The following is a 10729-nucleotide window of genomic DNA, read 5'->3' as shown; positions in this document are numbered from 1 at the left end:
GTTTCTCTCTCCAGCATTTTCAGTTTTAATCTTTCAGAGCCCAGTACTTGATTCCCATTCCCCATGCCTATTTCTTCCACTTACTCCAGAGAGAGCTAAATGTTATCTACTTCCTCCACCTGGAATTCAGTGCCATAGGCAGTATTGTAATACTTGTTTATTTTATTGCCCACATATTTATCCTTGTACTTCCTACCATTGTTTAAAAAAAACCCAAGAACATTATTGTTTCTTTATATATTTATCTACCAGCATTAACATGGAACTTTTAAACAACACCTCTGTTTACTCACACCTTCAGTGCATTTCCGCTAAATATATAAACACATTGATTTTTCTTCCCAACTCTATTATCATGATTATCATCCTGCTTGCTCTTTTTATTACGGCAAAACACAAAGTGCTGGAGTAACTCAGCAGGTCAGGCAGCCCCTGTGGAGAGAATGGACAGGTGACATTTTGTCGGTACCCTTTTCCAGCCAGACCTGCTGAGTTACTCCATCACTTTGTGTCTCTCAATGTTCCAACGTCTGCAGTTCTTTATATCTTCGTTCTTTTTACTAGCCCGTTATGTCGTGAGATATTTAGCCGTTTTCCTGTTTGCCCATGAAGAGACAATCTACATTACCGAGACCAAGCAATAACCCCCCCCCCCCCCCCCCCCCCGGAATACACCAGTGCCAATCTTTCTCCAATATGGTTGTCACTATTTATCTTAACTATATGTTTCCCAGCCAATAGTTAAGGACTTCATTATATCAATTTCACTTAGAAATGAATAGACGTGATAAAATATTTAATTCCACTTACTATTTAATTACTGATCCACAGGTAAATGGCTGGGAAGTAATGGAGATTTCTCAAAACAATATTGCAGAAGTTTTGCCTTACTTGGCAAAAATAAATCCCAGCCTCCCCTTCCTCTAATTCAAGATATAATTCCATGAAGCAATTAGCTCTTTAATACCATGTATAGGCAGGCCATTGTACATGGAGTAGTTTGTAGCTAAAGTAATTAATAATCTCATTGCAAATTATACAAACATTCCAGTAGAAGATCTCCATTCATCAGAGACAAAGGACCCTACCTAATGTTTTCCTGCGCAGGGACACCGAGACCAATTGAACCTTTGGCCAAGATCCATCAGCATAACATGGATCAAGAACCGAAACTGTGACAGTCTGGAATTTGTGACCTAATTAATACTTCAGTTGTTGCAATTTAGCCCGGGGCCATTGGGAGATTCTATTTATTCAATGACATTTTGAGAATAATAACGAGTACAATGACTGCAGAATCTGTATTTGTGAACTCCTGAAAACAGGAAGCTGAACATTGCCTAAGTTGTTATTATGGGCCAGTGCGTTGCAGAAATTAGCATTTGCAATGTCTAAATTGGTATTGATTTGAGATTTATCCTGTCTGCAATAGGCTTAAAGATGACAAGATATGTTATTGACTGACCTGATGAGTGGATCAGCACGATGGGATGTGATGCTCATCTGTTTGGAAAGAGAAAAACTGGCATGTGTTGCCTTGCCACACTTCATGTTCCCATCTCATCAGCAAAATTGAAACTGGCAAGAACAGATGCCCAGGAGAAGTTTACAGTCACATAACTCTACATGGCTGGCTGAAAGAGCATTACAATGAGAAGCTAAATAGATAAATGAGAGTTATAGAGCAGGGATTAGATGGATGCAAATGTCATGTATATGAACTGATATAAGCTGAATGCATACATTGGGAAAAAAATCAAATGTTTTAAGAGACTTCATCGCTACTACACATCATTGATTTGACAATATTTTATTATTTTTACCTGCGCTTGGGGACATTTGAATTTATGAAGCTATGTGAAATGCATTTGGCATCAGTATTGACTGGGTTATTTGAAGGGCAGATCCTTTCTGACAACAATGAAGATACATTTTGATTTCTTAACATAAAAACAAATTTACAAATTTATGTGAAAGCATGACTGTACAGCACACTTCCATTAAATTTTAATTACATCTAAAGCTATTATTGGGATTATTCAATGCCTATTAAGTTTTTATGCATTTTAGGAAAACAGTGAAACTTAGTTAATTTAGTATACGCATGTGTTATATAAAATTTGAATGAAGCAGCATTTGGAAACATCCTAATCATAATAATCATAATCATCATTTATTAGCCAAGTATGTTTTGCAACATACGAGGAATTTGATTTGCCACAGTCATACCAATAAAAAGCAACAAAACACACAAAGTACATTTTAACATGAACATCCACCACAAGTGACTCCTCCACATTCCTCACTGTGAAGGCGAAAAAAAGTTCAATCTCTTCCCTTCTTTGTTCTCCCCCAGTTGGGGGCCTCGAGCTTTCCGTTGACGGGACGATCTTGGCTCCTGTAGCCGGTGTCGTTTGGGCCCACGCGTCTGGGCGATCAAGCTCCTGCACCAGGAGGGGAATCTCAGCTCCCCCGTGCGGGGCGATCTGATCCCAGGTCGGGGCTGGTCGAAACCTTTTGCGACGTTTGGAGCTCCTGACATCGGCCTCTACCCGAGACTGCGAGCTCCTCGATGGTGAAATCCACAGGAGCGTCGATCCCAGGCAAGGGATCTGCTCTGATGATAAGTCCACGTCCCTGCTGTGGGGCTCAAAGTCAGTCCCGAGCAAGGCCGCCAGCTCCATGATGTTAGGCCGCAGAGCGACTGGAGAAATGATCCGGAAGACAATTGCATCTTTGGCAAGGTAAGAGTGTGAAAAAAAGTTTTCCCCAACCCCCTCCTCCACCCCCACATAAAACAAACCAGAGAACATTAACACATTTAAAACACACTAAAAATAACAAAGAAAAGACGAAAAGATAGACAGACTGTTGGTGGGGCTGCCATCGCGGCGCCACCCGGTGGCAACTACATATACCCTCAAGCCACTGGCTACTGAACCAAAAGTGCCTTAATTGTACAGTTAAAAGTATTTTATTAAACTAAACATCAGTGTAGCCTGAGCATTCTGTTAGTGTCACTCCAGATTACTGACTTGCATTCAGTGCAAGTAAAGTGGATCTAGGCCAAATGTGAGCTATCGTTGAGATTACAATTTGGAAATGTGCCTGAATGTTAAGGATAAAGTAAATGGTGCTCTATTGTGTCAAAACCAATGCAATCTAAACGTGAACAGGTTAATTAGCCCTGAACCTAAAATAATTAGCTCATCCTGCTCATTACATATTCAAAGCTCAAATCAACACCAGTCTTTTGTTTTGGAACAGTGTGGATGTCATCACATCACAGGATATCATCCAAAATTTGGCATTGAGACAGTTCAGGGAACTTTAGGACAAATATCATGAAGCTTGAACATAGGGACAGATTTTAAGGAGCATCTTAAAGGAGAATAGTAACAGAAATTGCAGAAGAAATTCTGGAGTTTAATTTCGGCAGCTGAAAGGACAGCCTCTAATGACCAAGTGATTGGATTTGGAGTTATTCAGGCAGCCAGAGATGAAGGGTTATAAGATAGTAAACAATTACATAGAAAATGAGGGAAAGGCTTTGAAAACCTTGAATCCAAGATGCCAATTTTAAAATTAGGATGCTGCTTTACCGGGAACTTGTATAGGTCATCATGTACAAGGGCAATGGGTGAGTGAACTTACTGAATGATGGGGCCCAAACAGAAGAGTTTCATATGACCTACACATTGCAATGATACTGACCAAGAATGTTATAGACAATATACAATAGGTGCAGGAGTAGGACATTCGGCCCTTCGAGCCAGCACCGCCATTCACTGTGATCATGGCTGATCATCCACAATCCTGCCTTCTCCCCGTTCCTGCCTTCTCCCCATATCCCCTGACTCTGCTATCTATAAGATCTCTATCTAACTCTCTCTTGAAAGCATCCAGAGAATTGGCCTCCACCTGAGGCAGAGAATTCCACAGATTCACAACTATCTGTGTGAAAATGTTTTTCCTCATCTTCATTCTAAATGGCTTACCCCTTATTCTTAAACTGTGCCCCCTAGTTCTGGACTCCCCCAACATCGGGAACCTGTTTCCTGGCTCCAGCATGTCCAAACCTTTAATCTATATTACTAAAAGTCTGTTCTTGACCGGTTTTGGCCATCTGTGCTGCGATTTCCGAGAGAACGCTGCCACCTACGGCCGTCATTTTTGGCCATCTTGCTCAGAGCCCCCCTCCGCCGCATGTGTGCTGAGGATTTTTCCCGTCGATTAAAAATGACAGAGATATTAATGTTTTTACAAAATTCCCCATTCTCTCTGCTGCCCCCGCTGGCGGCAGGCGGGAGGGACTATAAAGTGGACATACAGGGACTGTGCCACACAGTCTCTTCAAGATGGAGGAAGGCAGAGGGTCACGTTTCTCTGAGCTGTGAATAACACTGAACATATGTCTACTCAAATGTAAGTGCCCTTAGTGGTTCTAAAGCTTGCAAAAAGTGTCTCTTGGTTCTAAAGCTTGCAAAAAATGTCTCTATTGGTTCTAAGCTTGCAAAAAAATAACTATTGGTTCTAAAGCTTGCAAAAAAATGTCTATTGGTTCTAAAGCTTGCAAAAAATGTCTATTGGTTCTAAAGCTTGCAAAAATACGTCTATTGGTTCTAAAGCTTGCAAAAAAAATGTCTATTGGTTCTAAAATGGTTCATACTAGCGCTCCAGAAAGCCCCCTCGGTTGGCTTGGGTGTGTCTTGAAATTGAAAGGCACTACTTACTGCAAATGGTGGCATGAAGTTGAAAGGCACTACTTACTGCAAATGGTGGCTTGGGTGTGGCTTGAAGTTGAAAGACACCATTTACTGCAAATGGTGGATTGGTTGCTTTGGCTTGAAGTTGAAAGGCACTACTTACTGCAAATGGTGGCTTGGGAGCTTTGGCTTGAAGTTGAAAGGCACTATTACTGAAAATGGTGGCTTGGTTGCTTTGGCTTGAAGTTGAAAGGCACTACTTACTGCAAATGGTGGCTTGAAGTTGAAAGACACCACTTACTGCAAATGGTGGCTTGGGTGTGGCTTGGGTGTTGCTTGAAGTTGAAAGACACCACTTACTGCAAATGGTGGCATGAAGTTGAAAGGCACTACTTACTGCAAATGGTGGCTTGGTTGCTTTGGCTTGAAGTTGAAAGGCACTACTTACTGCAAATGGTGGCTTGGGAGCTTTGACTTGAAGTTAAAAGGCACTACTTCCTGCAAATGATGGCTTGGGTGTGTCTTGAAGTTGAAAGGCACTACTTACTGCAAATGGGGTGTGTGGGTGCATTGGCTTGAAGTTGAAAGGCACTACTTACTGCAAATGGTGGCATGAAGTTGAAAGGCACTACTTACTGCAAATGGTGGATTGGGTGCTTTGGCTTGCAGTTGAAAGGCAGTACTGCAAATAGTGGCTTGGGTGCAATGGCTTGAAGTTGAAAGGCATTACTTACTGCAAATGGTGGCATGCAGTTGAAAGGCACTACTTACTGCAAATTATGGCTTGGGTGTGGCTTGAAGTTGAAAGACACCACTTACTGCAAATGATGGCTTGGGTGTGGCTTGAAGTTGAAAGACACCACTTACTGCAAATGGTGGCATGAAGTTGAAAGGCACTACTTACTGCAAATGGTGGATTTGTTGCTTTGGCTAGAAGTTGAAAGGCACTACTTACTGCAAATGGTGGCTTGGGAGCTTTGACTTGAAGTTGAAATGCACCCCTTACTGCTAATGGTGGCTTGGGTGTGGCTTGGGTGTGGTTTGAAGTTGAAAGGCACTACTTACTGCAAATGGTGGCTTGGATGCAATGGTTTGAAGTTGAAAGGCACTACTTACTGCAAATGGTGGCTTGGATGCATTGGCTTGAAGTTGAAAGGCACCACTTACTGCAAATGGTGACATGAAGTTGAAAGGCACGACTTACTGCAAATGGTGGCTTTGGATTGAAGTTGAAAGGCACTACTTACTGCAAATGGGAGCTTGGGAGCTTTGACTTGAAGTTGAAAGGCATCTCTTACTGCTAATGGTGGCGGGCGTGGTTTGAAGTTGAAAGGCACTACTTACTGCAAATGATGGCTTGGGTGTGGCTTGAAGTTGAAAGACACCATTTACTGCAAATGATGGCTTGGGTGTGGCTTGAAGTTGAAAGACACCACTTACTGCAAATGGTGGCATGAAGTTGAAAGGCACTACTTACTGCAAATGGTGGCTTGGTTGCTTTGGATTGAAGTTGAAAGGCACTACTTACTGCAAATGGGAGCTTGGGAGCTTTGACTTGAAGTTGAAAGGCATCTCTTACTGCTAATGGTGGCGGGCGTGGTTTGAAGTTGAAAGGCACTACTTACTGCAAATGGTGGCTTGGATGCAATGGCTTGAAGTTAAAAGGCATTACTTACTGCAAATGGTGGCTTGGGTGCATTGGCTTGAAGTTGAAAGGCACCACTTACTGCAAATGGTGACATGAAGTTGAAATGCACTACTTACTGCAAATGGTGGCTTGGGTGCTTTGGCTTGAAGTTAAAAGGCACTACTGTAAATGCACTTACTTCCTGTTTGCACTGTATATTGATTTTAGATAAAACGCTACCACTTACGGCTGTGATTTTTGGCCATCTTACTCAGTCCCCCTCCGCTGAGCAGATGCAGAGAATTCTTCCCATCAATGAAAAATAAAAGTGTTATTAGTTTTTTTTTAAATGTTGAGAATCTCTCTCCTGTCAATCACTCCATGAAAGCCACACCTTTTCCGGTGGGGGGGGGGTGGTGTGGGTTATAAAACCCGGAAATGTGGGTGTGGCTCAGTCTCTGCAAGGGAGAGGGAGGGAGAGGTCATGACTCGCTGTCTTTAGTGGCTTTGCACCCTACTTCAAATGGTATGAAACTGCACTTGAATTTGGTGGCCTTATACCCTGCTTGAAATAGAATTTCAAGGATTAGCCGTGAGTCAACTACCAGCCCACCAGCCGTGAGTGAGTGAGTTGCCAGCACAACAGGCTTGATTGACTGAGACGCCAGCCCAAGAATCCATTTGGCGCACAATTTGCATACTAGCCCTCTGGAAACCAGTCCCTTCAGCCTACAACACCCATACTAGCGCTCCAGAAAGCCACCCCCCCAACTGGCCACCAATATTAGAATTGGTGGAGAGGTGGAATATTGCGTTGGATGACCAGCCCTCCTGTGTGATGCTGGGACCCAACGGGTCCCACTTAGTCTAGTAATCTTATATATTTCAATAAGATCACCTCTCATCCTTCTAACTTCCAGAGTATATAAGCCCAGCCGCTCCATTCTCTCAACATATGACAGTTCCGCAATCCAGGGAATCAACCTCGTGAACCTACGCTGCACTCCTGTTCTGGAAAGTCACGTTTAGTGACAACTCTTGTATCATTAGAATTTCAGCAGCAGGGTTGCTGAAGCAGAGGTAAAGACGTATAATGTTAAGAAGACATACTGTAAGCATTGTCAACGATTGGAGATAGCTTGTCTTCAGATCAGATATAACACCAGGTTGCAAATAGCATTCTTCAATTTCAGATTGTTTCTGATGCCTTCAGTGATGGAGTTAGTGACTGAGGGGCAGAGTTTGTGTTGATGATAACCAAAGATCTTTGGGTGATTTCATAGATCTGACTATATTTCATTTCTGGGAAAAGTTTAGATGACACAAACTATGTTGAGGGGAAATAGTTACTCATACATTATACAATTAAAAGTTATGGTCATGATATTTTTATCAGGAAGAAAATAAAAAATACTCTCCAACAGTGACACATTAAACCCTTGTACACTTAAGCAGTTCCACTGCGCTCTAAATTGAATCACTCAGTCACGAGAGGCTCTGCTTCAATGAAACAGATGGCATTGATGCTTTGAGACAACAAGAGACAAAGAAAAGATTAATTTTTCAAAATCTGTATTTATTGGCAAATTTCAAATGATGCCACATGGAGACAAATGTCTTTGCTTTTGAAAAGACTCGGGATTGACACATTCAATATTATTACAAAACAAAATGCAAGGGAAAAATATCGCTAAGTGCAAAGAAATGATTAAACCTTGATTTTAAAAAGTACATTCTGGAGATTTAAAGGAATTTGCTTAAAGGAATGCATTTTTAATTAGGAAGCAAAACAAAAATGTTTTGTTCTTCAAAATCTGCCAGCAAAAATATTTAGACTATTTTCAAGTCAAAAATATGGACTCCTATACGATATACTACTATATTTCTGGAACATTTCAGGAATTAAAAATAATTGAACAACTACAGGTAGATAGGGTGGTCAAGAAGACATTTGGCATATTGGCCTTCATCAGTCAGGGTATTGAGTATACAAATTGGGATATTACTCCAGAATTTTGTGTCTATCTTAGCTCAAATAATTTACAGTATGTATTTAAAATGGAGAAGTGACAAATCATTTGTTTACCTTTGCAATTATTTTATTTGTCTGCATATGCTATCTTTTGAAGTGAATTGGGAAACTGGGAAACAAGCATGTGACCTGGGCATGGTAAAGATTAATTGCAAGAAATCAATAAGAAATAATCTGGCTTCAAGTTGGAAATATTTACAATATTGGGAACAAAATCATTATTAAAAGTTGTGTTAGAATAATTTGGTGCAAGCATACTTGGTAAGATGGAGGGGAAATATTAACTACTAATTATCTTATATAATGTAATGGCCATAATTTTGTGATCAGGAAGGAACTCATATTAGGACAGAAAGAACAAGGAACAGATGAGGCAAATAGGTCAACATCCGTGGATCAGGATTAACCCCCATTGGTTAGTAGCCATAAGGGTCTTGCTCTTGATTAGTCTGCTAATTCCTTCCTGTTGTGTAGAAGGATTAATCTGAAAGATATGTATAAGTGATGACCATCAGTGTCCAATGCCAATTTGAACTGCAAAATGTGCAATGTTGTTGTGTTGCTGTGCTGATGTACACTCCATGTTAATGGAGTAAAATATCCCTAAGGTGCTTTGTGATACTACTGGATGATTCACTGGATGTTTTCAAGAGAGAATTAGATTTAGCTCTTAGAGCTAACGGAATCAAGGGTTATGGGGAGAGAGCATAACCGGGGTACTGATTTTGTATGATCAGCCATGATCATATTGAATGGCTCGAAGGGCTGAATGTCCTACTCCAGCAACTATTTTCTATGTTTCTATGTTTCTTGAAGTGTAAATGGATCTTGTTCGAAATACAAATAATTTAACTTAGATGTGACACATATCTATGTTGGTAGACCATAGTATCACATAAACCATACTTGATTGTTTATTTGTGAATAATTGCAAATTTATAATCACAAAGTACAATGGAAAGACTGTCGAAATAAATTAAAGATAAAATAATTGTGTAACTAATATGTAAATCAAACATGTGTTACTATTTGTGCAGCTATATTATGAATTTTTGATTTTATAATTACAAGAAAATGCTGCAGAATTGAGATGATCTCCTTATTCATGTAAATTTTCTGAGCAATAATTATTAGTACAGGTACAGTTAATTGTTGATTTGTTATTTTGCAAGATCTGGCCGCACCAAACTCTGTGGTTGTTAAATTGACAGTGATATGAGCAATTGTTCAATTGGAGACATTCAAGAAGAACAAGTTAGGACCAAGCATGGAAGTAACATTGATAAATGGAAACAATTGAACAGAAAATGGGATTATAACTTTCCTGCATAGTAACTTTTTCAAATAATCAACCATGTCAGTGGCAAACTTGAGGAGCTTAATCACTTCTATGGCCCGCTTCGACAGGGACAATCTAGAGACAGCCATCAAGGCTATGCTACCTGCCGATCACCAACCCCTCACACTCACCCCCTACGACGTATACGTGGCACTGAGTAGGACTAATGCACGTAAAGCTGCTGGCCCTGACGGCTTCCCCGGGCGCGTGCTCAGGGCCTGTGCTGCGCAGCTGACAGACGTCTGGACTGACATCTTCAACCTGTCACTTGCCCAAGCAGTTGTCCCCACGTGCCTTAAAACCACCTCCATCGTGCCAGTGCCAAAACACTCCACTGCGGCAAGCCTCAATGACTTCCGCCCAGTTGCACTTACCCCCATCATCACCAAGTGCTTCGAGAGGCTGGTCCTGGCACACCTCAAAAGCTGCCTACCCCCCACACTGGATCCCTATTAGTTTGCCTACCGCAAGAACAGGAGTACGGAGGATGCCATCTCAACGGCACTTCACTCCGCCCTCTCCCACCTCGACAACAGAGACACTTACGTAAGAATGCTGTTCATCGATTACAGCTCAGCATTCAACACCATTATACCATCTAAACTGATCACCAAACTCGGTAACCTGGGCATCGACCCCTCCCTCTGCAACTGGATACTGGACTTTCTAACCAACAGACCCCAGTCTGTTAGGTTAGACAAGCACACCTCTTCAACCCTCACCCTGAACACCGGCGTTCCACAGGGCTGTGTGCTGAGCCCCCTCCTCTACTCCCTCTTCACCTATGACTGCACACCTGTACATGGTACTAACACCATCATCAAGTATGCAGATGATACAACGGTGATTGGCCTCATCAGCAACAACGATGAGTCGGCCTACAGGGAGGAGGTCCAGCACTTAGCAGCATGGTGCGCTGACAACAACCTGGCCTTTAACTCCAAGAAGACCAAGGAGCTCATTGTAGACTTCAGGAAGTCCAGGGGCGGCACGCACACACCCATCCACATTAACGGGACGGGGGT

General features: G+C 41.7%; 1 long non-coding RNA gene across 1 annotated transcript in view; it reads left to right on the top strand.

Moving 5' to 3' along the window:
* The first annotated feature begins 440 nt into the window (after positions 1 to 440).
* The window catches only part of LOC116981608, a 21942-nt gene continuing 11653 nt past the window's right edge, over positions 441 to 10729 (top strand). The window contains exons 1-2 of the long non-coding RNA XR_004414249.1: positions 441 to 451; positions 5383 to 5385. This is a non-coding gene — a long non-coding RNA (uncharacterized LOC116981608). The remainder of the gene's footprint in view (positions 452 to 5382; positions 5386 to 10729) is intronic.

The sequence above is a fragment of the Amblyraja radiata genome, chromosome 15 (genome assembly GCF_010909765.2).
Source record: "Amblyraja radiata isolate CabotCenter1 chromosome 15, sAmbRad1.1.pri, whole genome shotgun sequence".
NCBI lineage: Eukaryota > Metazoa > Chordata > Chondrichthyes > Rajiformes > Rajidae > Amblyraja > Amblyraja radiata.
The sequence above is the reverse complement of the archived record's forward strand: the minus strand, read 5'-3'. Positions and strand labels throughout refer to the sequence as shown.